We start from the raw sequence: 13,099 nt of genomic DNA, 5'->3' as shown, positions 1-13,099 counted from the left end.
TTTATTTATTTTTTTGAGATGGAGTCTCACGCTGTTGGCCAGGCTGGAGAGTAGTGGTGTTATCTCAGCTCACCGCAACCTCCACCTCCCATGTTCAAGCAATTCTTTTGCCTCAGTCTCATGAGTAGCTGGGATTACAGACACGCACCACCACGCCCAGTTAATTTTTCTACTTTTAGTAGAGACGAGATGTCACCATGCTGGCCAAGCTGGTCTCAAACTCCTGACCTCAAATGATCCACCCACCTTGGCCTCCCAAAGTGCTGGGATTATAGGCATGGTGAGTCCCCACGCCCGGCCTCTGCTTCCCACTTTTTAAACCTAGCACCCTGGCAGTGGTCTCCCTGTGCCTAATAATTTGGTGATCAGACACAGGTATGGGGCGATCTGCGGCTCAGCCTTTCTGTAATTTCCTTGCTTCTAGGAATTCCTTCCGCCTTCCCTGCTAACTGATAGCTGCTCCATGCTCTGAAATGTCAAGCCCATAAAGGTTTAGCTTTACGCCCCACAGCTACATATGGCTAAGGGTGTGCAACAAAATCACAGGTCTGGCCCCACAAGCTCCATCTTTCAATGGTTGATTTCTATCTGGTCTGGCTCTCCTCTCTTATGGGGCCCCCTGGGTTCTCGATGACGTAAGAACAGTTTAACTGTTACCAGGGATTTGAGAGAGTTTACTTACATGCAAGAATCTGGGTCTCTCTCCTGCAATTCTCTCACTGCCTAGATTTCTCCTTTAAATTTCTAGCTGCCTTTCTGGTCTTGAATTTGGGTTTCTAGCATTTTTAGGTAATAAAGCTGAAATTTTCTTCCTCACCTATCCCAGTTTCTGTAGCTACAGGATTTAGACAAAACCCTTGGGCTAGAAAGCCACAAGCTCCCGATTTTTATACTTTCTCATCAGTATTTCAAGATTAAACTTGTCCTGTGGTGTCTGTTTTTGGATACATTCTAGCACCCTTAAAAATACAGTTTTTTAAATCAGTTTTTATAATTATTATATCATATATTAAATCCCTTAACTCCACCACTGAACTCTTGTACCATTAGCAGAAATACTTCCCATAGAGTTTAACTGGTACACTGAGAAAGAGTCTAAACTATCCAGGTGTTGAGAGGAAGGGTATCTGGTCTCAGGCATCTCTGAACCCCCAAAGCCTGGCTAGTGCATGACACCCAGCAGGTGTTCAATAAGCATCTGCTGAAAGAATGGCTGAAACATGACAAGTTTACTCCTGGTTCTGCCAGTTACGTACTACCATGTGATCTTAATCTCTAGCATGTCACTTAACCTCTAGGCAAAACTAATGAAACAATTATAGTATAAGATTCCCCGGGCAATTTCAGTGAGAAAAATCTTACCTAGAAAAAGTGGTAGAGACATTTTCCAAATTTATGTTCACTGTAGCATTATTCATAATAATTAAAAAAAAAACTGGAAACAATCTCATTCTCCAAAAACAGGAAAACAGTTAAATTCTAGCAGATGATAAACTACCATTATTTCGCGGAAGAAAAAAAATTTTTTTTTTTTGAGACAGAGTTTCACTCGTCGCCCAGGCTGGAGTGCAATGGCGCGATCTCGGCTCACTGCAACCTCTACCTCCCGGGTTCAAGCGATTCTCCTGCCTCAGCCTCCCAAGTAGCTGGGATTACAAGTGCCTGCCACCACATGCAGGCTGGTCAGGAATTTCACCATGTTGGTCACGCTAGTCTTGAATTCCTGACCTCAGGTGATCTGCCCGCCTCGGCTTCCCAAAGTACTGTGATTACAGGCGTAAGCCACTGCACCCAGCTGTAAAATGTTTTAGAATAATGTTCTTAATGATATGAAGAAATTCTCTGTATAGAAATGTTGAGAGAAAAAATTCAGTATATAAAATAAGAGCCAGACTTAGATTTTATTCTTAACCTCTCCGTGTAGAGTTAACTACATTATTTGCCTTGTACAGGTTAATTTATAACACAGTTTTTTCATCTGCAAATGGGGAAAATGATACCAGTTTATTGGGAGGCTTAAGTGATGTCCACTTAAAAGAAATTACTCAAAAATATTCATTTTGGGCCAGGCGCAGTGGCTCATACCTGTAATCCCAGCACTTTGGGAGGCCGAGGTGGGCAGATCACAAGGTCAGGAGACCAAGACCATCCTGGCCAACATGGTGAAACCCCATCTCTACTAAAAATACAAAAAATTAGCCAGGCATGGTGGCAGGTGCCTGTAATCCCAGCTACTTCAGGAGGTTGAGGCAGGAGAACCACTTGAACCCGGGAGGCGGATGTTGCAGTGAGCCAAGATTGAGTCACTGCACTCCATCCAGCCTGGACAACAGCACGAGAAAAAAAAAATTCATTTCACTTTTACAGTAAGTAGTCATAAAATGTTAGCCAATGTTAACTATTATATCTAGTTAATATATATATGTTTATTCTATTGAATGTAATAACAGTATTGTGTTATATTTTTACTTTGCCTTTTTTTCAGCTCTGTGAAAAGAGCTAAGGTTGGGCTAAATCAAGCTTGTCCAACCCACAGCCCATGGGCACATGCAGCCCAGGACAGCTTTGAATGCAACCGAACACAAGTTCTTAAACTTTCTTAAAACATGAGATTTTTTTTTTTTTTAGCTCATCAGCTATCATTAGTATTAGTGGACTTTATGTGTGGCCCAAGACAATTCTTTCAATGTGGCCCAGGGAAAAGATTGGACACCGCTGGGCTAAATAATTCCTAAGACCCTAAGAGACCTACCATGGTTCCCTGGATGGTATTGACACAAACGGAAATTCAGGAAAGAAAGAACTCAGAATTCAGAAAGGCGGGCACTGGGATGAACGGTCGGGTAAGGCCACTAGGATGGGTCGTGGAAGTGGGACTCCGAGGGTGGACCATGGCTGGCTGGGGAGTGCACTCCGGGAGGCCACAGCATGAGCAAATCCAGTGCGGAAGAAAATCTCACAGCCTGGTGGCAGGGGAGGTGCAGAGGGCAGACCCAGGGAGGCTGGGTCGGTACAAGAAATAGTGAAGCTTGGTAAGTGGAGAGCAGATTGGAAGAGGATGGCGAGAACAGTGGTTACAAAGGGACTTGCCATTCAGGAAAAGTTCACCAGGGGAATTAGCAGGTCAGGGAGAAACCAGGTGTAGTAGAGCAGAGTACTTGTAGCAGACACTTAAGAGAAAAAAAAATAGCAGGCCACTGGAGAAAGTACTCATTAACAGAAAGTCTGGAAGTGGAGCCTAGGGCCAAAGACTATGTGAGCTAGGAACCTTGTGTTTGTTAGGAACAACTAGCTGAGAAAGAGAAAGGGGGAGGATGGGAGAGAATGGGGGGGTGGGGGGGAGAGAGAGAGAGAATTCACCTTTCTGTTGTAGAGGAAACAGTTTGGAAACTACCAAGAGAATCCTGAAAGAAGGGGTCCGCTGAGTCCCTGCTGACTTGATTTCTCTTTCTACTGTGACCTCGGACAGAGAGGTAGAGATGTGCACGGGGGAGACTGGAAACAAACACACCGAGTCCAGCGCAGAGATACCCAGCCACAGGGTGGGGCTTCTCACCCTAACACTTCCAGCCTAAAACACCAGAAAAATAGTGGCAACGCCAAAGCAGCAGAGTTGAATGAAGCCATTTGGTGTGGAGAAGAAAGAGAAGGTGACAGAGACACACACAGTATTGCTGAAGGCTCTTCTAAGTGTCTCCAAGGTTGACAGCCGGCACACAGTACAATTTGTTCCACTACACTTGGCCACATTCTTGGGCCTCCCAGATGCCAAATGCCACTAGCTTGACAACAGCTCTCTGCTGACTAAAAGCTTTTATGAGCCAAATGAAGTTGCTTCCAATTTACATTGAATGTGTACTTCTTGGCTGGAGAAATTTGTCACTGTTAATCATTTACTTTTGTACAAAACAATCTTTATTTCTATTATATGATTAATAATTCCTCTGTCATAACCACCCAAATATATATCAAAACCACAAGGACACACACATTCCACAAGTTTAAGCAAATCTTCTCCATGTGATTTCTGTGGAACAAGGGACCAGTCACACCCAGGCTAGCAGGACAACAATCTTAATATTATTAAGTAAAACACGTCACAGAACCAGGAAGCCCAGCTCTCCAGCAACTTCACAAGTTTCTGAGCACTAATGACACATGGCATTGTGGTCAGACTGCCGCCTCTGCACACCAACCACAGGCCAGGTACCTTACATTCTTTCTGGTCAGAGGGACAACTCACAAGGTAGGAGCAATTATCACCCCAAGTGTGCGGATGAGGAACCGTGAGCCTCAGAAGGTGTGTGGTATGCCCTGGTGACACAGCCAAGGAGACATACAGCTATACTATGGCTTTCTAACCAAGGTCCAACTTTCCTTTCTTCCTTACCAACAGTGCCCAATCGCATTTGAGGTGGCCATGCGCCCAGCTGAAGTATACATTTCCAAGGCTGCTTCAACCCCCGTGACCACGTGACTGGGACCTCGCTGGGGAGGTGTGGGGGAAGCTCCTTGACAAAGAGCCAGAACCAGCGTCCTTCCCTGGCTCAGACTGGAACACTGACTGCAAAGGTGCTGTCTGGTCACGCCAAGACGCAGTCACTGGCTAAGGGTGGCAGAGAGAGAGAGAAGGTCCCTGTTCCTGATGACACTGTGGACTGCTGTGCCGTCACAGCCTGTTCATCTCCAGCATCCTTATTCTACCTCTGGGGCTTAGGCCTCTACAGTGGGATTGACTACCAGCAACTTGATTTAGTGCTTCTGTCTGCTTCTGACACCTGGGGCCGCTGCCGAGTGCTCAGTGCCTACATAGCTAGGCTTGTTGCTGGGGGAGGGCACAGAGTGGAGAAGAATTTCCAGCCATTTCCCACAATACAGGAAAGGCATCAAGAACTCTTAGGGAAAAAAGGCATCCACTAATAAGTCAATTATAAAAGATTAAAAATTGTAAAAATAAAACTATGAAAAAAACCTCCCTTCTAAATACACTATTTAAAAAGTATCTAAATCTAAGATGGGGCCAAGCACAGTGGCTCACACCTGTAATTCCAACACTTTGGAAGGCCAAGGCGGAAGGATCACCTGAGGCCAGGAGTTTGAGACCAGCCCAGGAAACACAGCAAGAGTCCATCTCTTGACAAAAATAAATCTAAAACAAGTAAAACCTAATACATATTTAAGAACGCATGATAAATGTGGCTTTAATTCAAGAGCTATGAATTTCTGGCAAGTAAATTTTAAGTCCAAAATAAAGAGAAGCTGGGTACTGACTATGATAATGGATGTGACATTTTTTTGTTAACTTCGAATTTCATGGTGACCCTATTAAAAATAGCTTTAAAAGAGAGCACTGTTAAATGCCATAAAATGTTCCATTTCCTTGTTGGTTTTTCCCTTTCTATTTACATCCACAAATGGTTTGGCACGACAGAAACAGTTTAAATGAAACCCCCACACAGAATGCCAAAACTCGGAGCCCCTCAAGCCAGGCAAAACTGGGGTTCCAGGTAACAAAGACCAGCAATCTTGACTGTACATGAGTTCCCACCTAGGTCTCCACGACCACATAACAGCAAATAATCTCAGTGGTAAACTGCTTGGTGTGACACACAGGCATTAAGTGAACAATATTTATGATCTCCAATATTTTTCACATTATAGCCCACATAAAAAATGCTAATATCTGTACTGCACACTGGGATAGACATGAAGATTGCTTACAGCAGAGGGACCCAGCTCCCAAAGGGATGCAGGGACTGAGAACACAGCACATAAGCAGCCAGTGATTCCGAGACCCCAACTAAGGCCTGCTTCACTGACAAAGGTAAGTTATTCAGGGAGTAAAGGTACCACACCTGGCTAATTTTTGTATTCTTAGTAGAGACAGGTTTCTACTAAGAATAGATGTATTTAGTAGAAATAGGGTTTTATCATGTTGGCCAGGCTGGTCTCGAACACCCAACTTCAAATGATCCACCCCCTCTCAGCCTCCCAAAGTGCTGGGATTACAGGTGTGAACCACTGCAACCGGCTTAATTTTTTAATTTTTAGTAGAGATGGGGTTTCGCCATGTTGACCAGGCTGGTATCGAACTCCCGGCCTCACAAGATCCACCTGCCTCGACCTCCCAAAGTACTGGGATTACGGGTATGAGCCACCATGCCTGGCCAAAAGCTCATTTTAACAGGAAAGTGGATCCAGTGTCAGGCACTTAATAAGAGCCTCCCCACTCACCACCAAAATGAGAGCTTTCTGGTACTTAAAACTGGAGAACCATTACCACTTTCCATTATCACACACACCCATTGCTGCAGTTAAGAATACAAAGCCCAGCTGGGTGTGGTGGTTCACACCTATATAATCTCAGCACTTTCAGAGTCTGAGGTGGGTAGATCACGAGGTCAGGAATTCAAGAGCCTGGCCAAGATGGTGAAACCCAGTCCTTGCTAAAAATACAAGAATTAGCCGGCTGTGGTGGTGGGCACCTGTAATCCCAGCTAGTCGGGAGGTTGAGGCAGAGAACTGCTTGAACCCGGGAGGCGGAAGTTGCAGCAAGCTGAGATCACACCACTGCACTCCAGCCTGGGTGACACAGCGAGAGTCCATCTCAAAAAAAAAAAAGCCAACTATTACATTGACAGTTGCTTGCTTCTAGTTTTTAGCAGTAGCAGTGATAATATTCATTGTTGGCAGGGTTGGAAGTATAAATTCAACTGAATGATTTTTAAAAACCCACCTGGCAATACAAATAAGAATTGTAAAAATGTTCTCTCATTTACCCTAGTAATTCCATTCCTAAAATGTGTTCTAAGGAAATCAGTGATATCCATAAGGATGTATGTAGAATTGTTCATGACCAGCTCTTTACAATTAATTACAGGACATCTATTTGAAGAATGGAATACAATGCAGATGTTAAAAATCGTATTTTAGGACCGGATGTGGTGGCTTAAGTCTGTAATCACCTCAGCACTTTGGGAAGCTGAGATGGGTGAATCACCTGAGGTCAGAAGTTCAAGACCAGCCTGGCCAACATGGTGAAACCCATCTCTACAAAAATACGAAAATCAGCCAGGCAGGGGTGTGGGTGCCTGTAATCCCAGCTGCTCAGGAGGCTGAGTGGGGAGAATCGCTTGAACCCAGGAGGCGGAGATTGCGGTGAGCCAGATTGTGCCATTGCACTCCAAGCCTGGCCGACAGAAAGAGACCCTGTTTCAAAAAACAAAACGAAACAAAACAAACCAGACTGAGGAGGGTACTGTGCAGGGAAGACCAGAAAAAGAAGACCGGAACCAGTACTGAAGATCCACCAAGCTCCCAGGAGCAAAGGTGGAACTTGCACCAGGGCAGGAGAGACTTCTGAGAACTGACTGGGCTGACCTGACGGACCACAGGACCTCAACACTTGTCACATAGATAAGTGCGTGTGGTATATACATTATACTGTTTAATAGAGAATTCTATCTTTTTTTAATGAAAAAAAAAATAGGGTCTTGCTATGTTGCTCAGGCTGGCCTTGAACTTCTAAGTTCAGCGATCCTCCTGCCTCAGCCTACCAGAGTGTTGAGATTACAGGTGCGAGTCACTGTACCCCACATATTATATCACTCTCTTTTTTTTTTTTTTTTTTTCTGTTCAGTCTCTGTAGAGACTGTCAAAAATTGCCAGTGCTGACTACATTTCAATTTGTCATGGCAGGGTATTGGGAAAGTTTCCAATTAGCAATCATCACACCTTGGATAAACCTCATTGGCTATGATACTGCCCCTGTGCAAAGCATTATCTACTTTTGTAATTAGAAAAAAGTTGTCCAGTTTTACACCAACATGTTAAGAGCAGTCTTACCTGGGCTGATAGAATTGTGGGGGATCTTCATTTTCTTTTTATATATTTTTTCTTTTTCCAAACTTACACAGTGAACGCACACATTGCTTTAATAAATAGGGGCATGGCCAGGTCCAGGCTTATGCCTGTAATTCCAACACTTTGAGAAATCAAGGTGGGAGGATCACCTGAGGTTAGGAGTTTGAGACCAGCCTGGCCAACCCAGTTTCTACTAAATATACAAAAATTAGCTGGGCACGGTGGAAGGCACCTGTAGTCCCAGCTACTCAGGAGGCTGAAGCAGGACGAATTGTTTGTACCTGGGAGGTGGAGGTTACAACGAGCCGAGATCATTGCGTAGGCATAGAGTGAGACTCTGTCTCAAGAAAAAAAAAACTAGGCCAAGACTTAAGTGGGGAGGGGGGAGCTATGACACAGGGGGGTATGATTCGCTTGTGTGTTATAAAAGCAAGTTAAAATCCTACATTAAAAAGGTATGTGTTGTGCATTTTGGCAGAGCCAAATGTAATTTGAAAGCCACTAAGAAAAAAAAAAAGAAGGGGAAAAGGCAAGGAACTGCTACACCCAAAAGCCATTGTAATACAATTTCCTGTTACATGACCGACATTCCTAAACTTAAGTGTTTCTTTCTTCCTTCTCCTCTTACTAATATTTCAGTAACACCAAGCAGTGGTTCCCTTTCAAGGGGAAGGGAGAAAGAGGAAATGTCCAAGTTATCTAAATTCCTTTTACCTCTTTCATTAGTAAAATATCTTTATTACAGTGAAGCAATCCTGTGGCAGGATCTTGTCACCAAGACAAAGGGCTGGGAGATTAGTGTTACCATTTCTCTGTAGCTTTCTTGGTGATGCATATTACTAGAATTAAGCTAAATAAACAACCCGAGGAGATCTGCATTTCTGGTTAGCATCTTTTCCAGTGTCCCACAACTGAGGGGAGGGTTTTGCCTGGACTGGTACACAGAACCTTCACTGGTCAGCAAGCACCGAGTGAGCACAGGCTCTGCAGCATGGGAGGCCTTATGGGTACAGGGGGATAAACTTCCAAGATCTAGGCCTCCAGAAACACCACCTAAGACAGGGAAAGCAAGACTGGAGCGTTAACAATCTGCCAACACAAGGTACATCACATGGAGCATCCTTGGGGTTAGAAATAAATTTCTGAGGCCGGGTGTGGTGGCTCACACCTATAATCCCAGCACTTTGGGAGGTGGAGGCGGGTGGATCCCCTGAGGTCAGGAGTTTGAGACTAGCCTGACCAACATAGTAAAACCCCATTTCTACCGAAAATACAAAATTAGCTGGGCACGGTATCGCATGCCTGTAATCCCAGCTACTTGGGAGGCTGAAGCAGGGGAATCACTTGAACCCGGGAGGCAGAGGTTGCAGTGAGCCGAGATTGCGCCATTATGCTCCAGCCTGGGCAAGAAGAGCAAAACTTGAACTCAAAAAAGAAAAAAAAAAAGAAAGAAATTTCTGGTGTCCCACGCCAGTAATCCCAGCACTCTGGGAGGCTGAGGCAGACAGATAGCTTCAGCCTAGGAATTTGAGACCACCCTGGGCAACATGGTGAAACCCCGTCTCTACAAAAAATAGAAAAATTAGCCAGGCACGGTGATGTGTGCCCGGGGTCTCAGTTACATGGGAGGTTAAGGCGAGAAAATGGCTTGACCCAGGAGGTCAATGCTAACAGTGAGCCGAGATCTGCCACTGCACTCCAGCCTGAGCAACAGACCTTTTCTCAAAAAAAAAATTTTTTTTGAATAGGAACAGCTCATATCCAGATGGAAGTACCAGGAAGAGCCTGTGTAAAAAGAAATCTGAGTAGAATCACAGCAGATACTAGAATCCAGACAGAAGGTGATACTTCCAGCCAGTAACAATGGTATGTCAGAGAGCCCTAAAGCAAGCAAGCAAGAAGGGCTGTCTGGGAGGCTGAGACACTGCAGAGAGCTCCTCTGCAGAGGGGAGCAGGTGGGGAGGGTGAGACCAGGGTCTGGGAGGCCCTGGAAGCTGCGGCAGAGTGGAGGCAGGAGTCAGGCTGGCCAGCTGCCAGGGATGTTGAGGGGTGGCTGAGTGTGGATGCCCAGGGAATAGAAGGAGGGGAGACGGACCCTGATAAACTCCATGCCCCACAGACATGAGGGCAAAGAGAGGACATCAAAGAGAAGCAACCCCTATGAGGATGGAAATGAGAAAAGAGTTCCTATCTGAGGAATCTGAGTTCTTTTGAATTATTTAGTCTCATAGAGACATTTAACTGAGAGAATAATCACATTCTACTTCCCCCTTGTGGCATGTATTCACCTTCTGAAACTGCCTGCTGTTGCCACAAGTAGCTATAAATTAACCTAATAATGCCACACTGGACAGTATAACCCACACCCTACAGCTTGATGGTGTACAACCAATCTCTTATCAATGTCATTTGTGTGGGCCAGTGACAATTCCTCACAAACAACTTTGTATCAGCCTACTCCCTGCCCCCTTTTTGCCTTTATATTTATTTGTTTGCTTTTTTGAGATGAGATCTTGCTCTGTCACCCAGGCTGGAGTAAAAATCCACCTGTAACTGCTGCTCATCAGACTGTGTGTCCAGGGTAACTAACCTGAATCTATGCTCCTCGGCTGCATCCTTGAGCTTGGCCCAAATAAACTCTCTACTTATATTAATGTTGCCTCAGCCTCTTCCTTTTAGGTTGAAATATCCATGAAACCTAAAAAGGCAGCAGCAGCTATCCAGCGATAAGCTAGCAACACATACACTGGACATCAAAGGTGGAGCACGAAATGGCCACTCTAGGGGAGTACTGAACTCCTTCCTCAGGCCTGTCACTCGTTCCGGATGTGTGAACAGCACATCTGACAAGGACCCTGCACGCAGGTCAGGAAGGGCTCCGGTGGGCAGGAGAGAGCTTGAGTCACCCTCCTGACACATCTCCGTGCCCCCAGCCCGTTTCCTCTAAAACACTGGGCCAACTAGAACCCCCTCCCACTGCTGTACTTTTCTGAGGAGATGACACATGGCAAACACTTAGGACAGTGTCACATGCAGGGCCTCTGCCAACGCCAGTCCTCATTCACATGAGGCCCACAGAGGGTCTCACCCCTTTGCAGTGCTATCTAGGTTGGTAAAGGGCCCGGGTATGCAAGTGTTTGTATGGTGAGTGGAGAAGGCTTACTTTTTCTGCACTTTTTGGCTTGAGAATGTAAAGAATTCATTCCCTTTTCTTTTTTCTTTTTTTTTTTTTTGAGATGGAGTTTCGCTCTTGTCACCCAGGCTAGAGTGCAGTGGCGTAAACTCAGCTCATTGCAACCTCCACCTCGCAGGTTCAAGCGATTTTCCTGCCTCAGCCTCCCGAGTTAACTAGGATTACAGGCGCCTGCCACCATGATCAGCTAGCTTTTGTATTTTTGGTAGAGATGGGGTTTCACCATGTTGGCCAGGCTGGTCTCAAACTCCTGACCTTAGGTGATCTGCCTTAAGTGCTGGGATTACAGACGTGAGCCACCGAGCCTGGTCTCCCTTTTCTTATTAAGCAGATTGCTCCTGATTCACTGAGCAGTTGGCATGGCCACTGTTCTCAGGCAGCCTGCATCTGAGGGCACATCCTGATCACTGACTGCCTTCTTTAGGCCTCCCCTTATTGGGTCTACTAAAATCAGTTTGTCAGTTTGTTCAAGTTTCTTCCCTACCCTCATTCCTAAAGATTTAAATCACTTAAACATAATAAACTTGGGGGGTGGGGGGGAACTGGATTAATCAGGAAAATTAGAGCTCACACAAAATTCAGGACAAGGAAAATGTATCAATGCTGAGCCACAGACTGGGCACCCCTCAGCATATCAGAGGGAGGGTGGACAGGCAGGATACAGGTCATCCACAGAGAAAAATTACATGCCAGTTTTTCAGGGAAAACAGAACCCTTTCCTAGTAGTCGCATCAAAGAAAGTCCTCATGTAAGTCTTCCTAGAGGGGACCCCACGTGATAAAGTGCTTTGCTATTCTAAGGGGTCCGGGGACCATGGGCCTCTCCTGGGAGTTACTGAATTAGAACCTCACTCTCACAGGACCCACAGGCAGGATCCTGAGTGCTGTAATTAAGAGCAGTGAGTGCAGTGAGCTGATTACACCCCCCCACACACACACCATGCAGGTCCTCCTCCTGTAACCCACTGCAACCAGAGGGAGAAAACAAGTCCCAGGTTTCTATAGAACAGAAACGTTTTGCATACTTAAATGCAAATTTAACTGATCATTTATGCCAAAGTGCTCAAAATATGATACTCATAACCAAAAAACTTACCTTTCTAATTCCCTAAATCTGTATTTAAAGAGCAGCTCCTTCCATAAGAAATAATAATCTAGTGGCCTAGATTTTTTTCCTACAGGAATTTCATAAGTCTTTTACGTGCGAAAGATTAATAAACACATCATTTGACATATACATTATATCTTTACACAGAAAATACCCTGAAGTCTTTTACTTTTTCCAGAAATTTCCATTTTGAAGTATTTTAATTAAAAATATACCCATATATGCTAGTTACAAGGGTGGGCTTAATATGTGAAAATTCACAAAGCTGTGTGCTTAGAAATTATGAATTTTAATAAAAAGTTAAGGCTGGGTGTGGCGGCTCACACTTGTAATCCCAGCACTTTGGGAGGTTAAGGCTGGCAGGTTGCTTCAGTCTGGAAGTTCTAGACCAGCCTGGGTAACATGGCAAGACGCCATCTCTAGAAAAAATTTTGAAAATTGGTCAGATGTGGTGGCATGACTGTAGTCTCAGCTACTTGGGAGGCTGAGGTAGGAGGATTGCTTGAGCCTGGGAGGTCAAGGCTGCAGTGAGCAGTGACCTCACCACTGCATTCCAGCTTGTGCAACAGAGCAAAACCCTTTTAAATAGACAAAACAGGAGAGAACGGGTGGGGGGAGGGGAGAGAAGCTGCAACAATAAGAAGTCTCAGCCAGATGTGGTAGCACATGCCTGTAATCCCAGCGCCTTGAGAAGCCGAAGCAGGCAGATCACTTAAGGCAAGCACTATAAGACCAGCCTGGCCAACATGGTGAAACCCCGTCTCTGCTTAAAAATACAAAAATTAGCCAGGCATGGTGTCGTGTGCCTGCAATCCCAGCTATGTGGGAGGCTGAGGCAGGAGAATCGCTTGAACCCAGAAGACAAAGGTTGCAGTGAGCCAAGATCACGCCACTGCACTCCAGCCTGGGCAACAGAGCAAGACGCTTTCTCAAAAA

The 13,099-nt window shown here is 45.2% G+C and overlaps 1 protein-coding gene and 1 non-coding gene across 2 annotated transcripts in view; both read right to left on the bottom strand.

Annotated features, from left to right (window-relative positions):
- The window catches only part of LATS2 (large tumor suppressor kinase 2), a 94,528-nt gene that overhangs the window by 60,617 nt on the left and 20,812 nt on the right, over positions 1-13,099 (bottom strand).
- Positions 7,640-7,779, bottom strand: LOC119474044. The gene has a single exon (XR_005203344.1). It is a non-coding gene; the product is annotated as a U4 spliceosomal RNA (small nuclear RNA).

This window comes from Cebus imitator, unplaced genomic scaffold (genome assembly GCF_001604975.1).
Source record: "Cebus imitator isolate Cc_AM_T3 unplaced genomic scaffold, Cebus_imitator-1.0 Scaffold204, whole genome shotgun sequence".
Classification (NCBI taxonomy): domain Eukaryota; kingdom Metazoa; phylum Chordata; class Mammalia; order Primates; family Cebidae; genus Cebus; species Cebus imitator.
The sequence above is the reverse complement of the archived record's forward strand: the minus strand, read 5'-3'. Positions and strand labels throughout refer to the sequence as shown.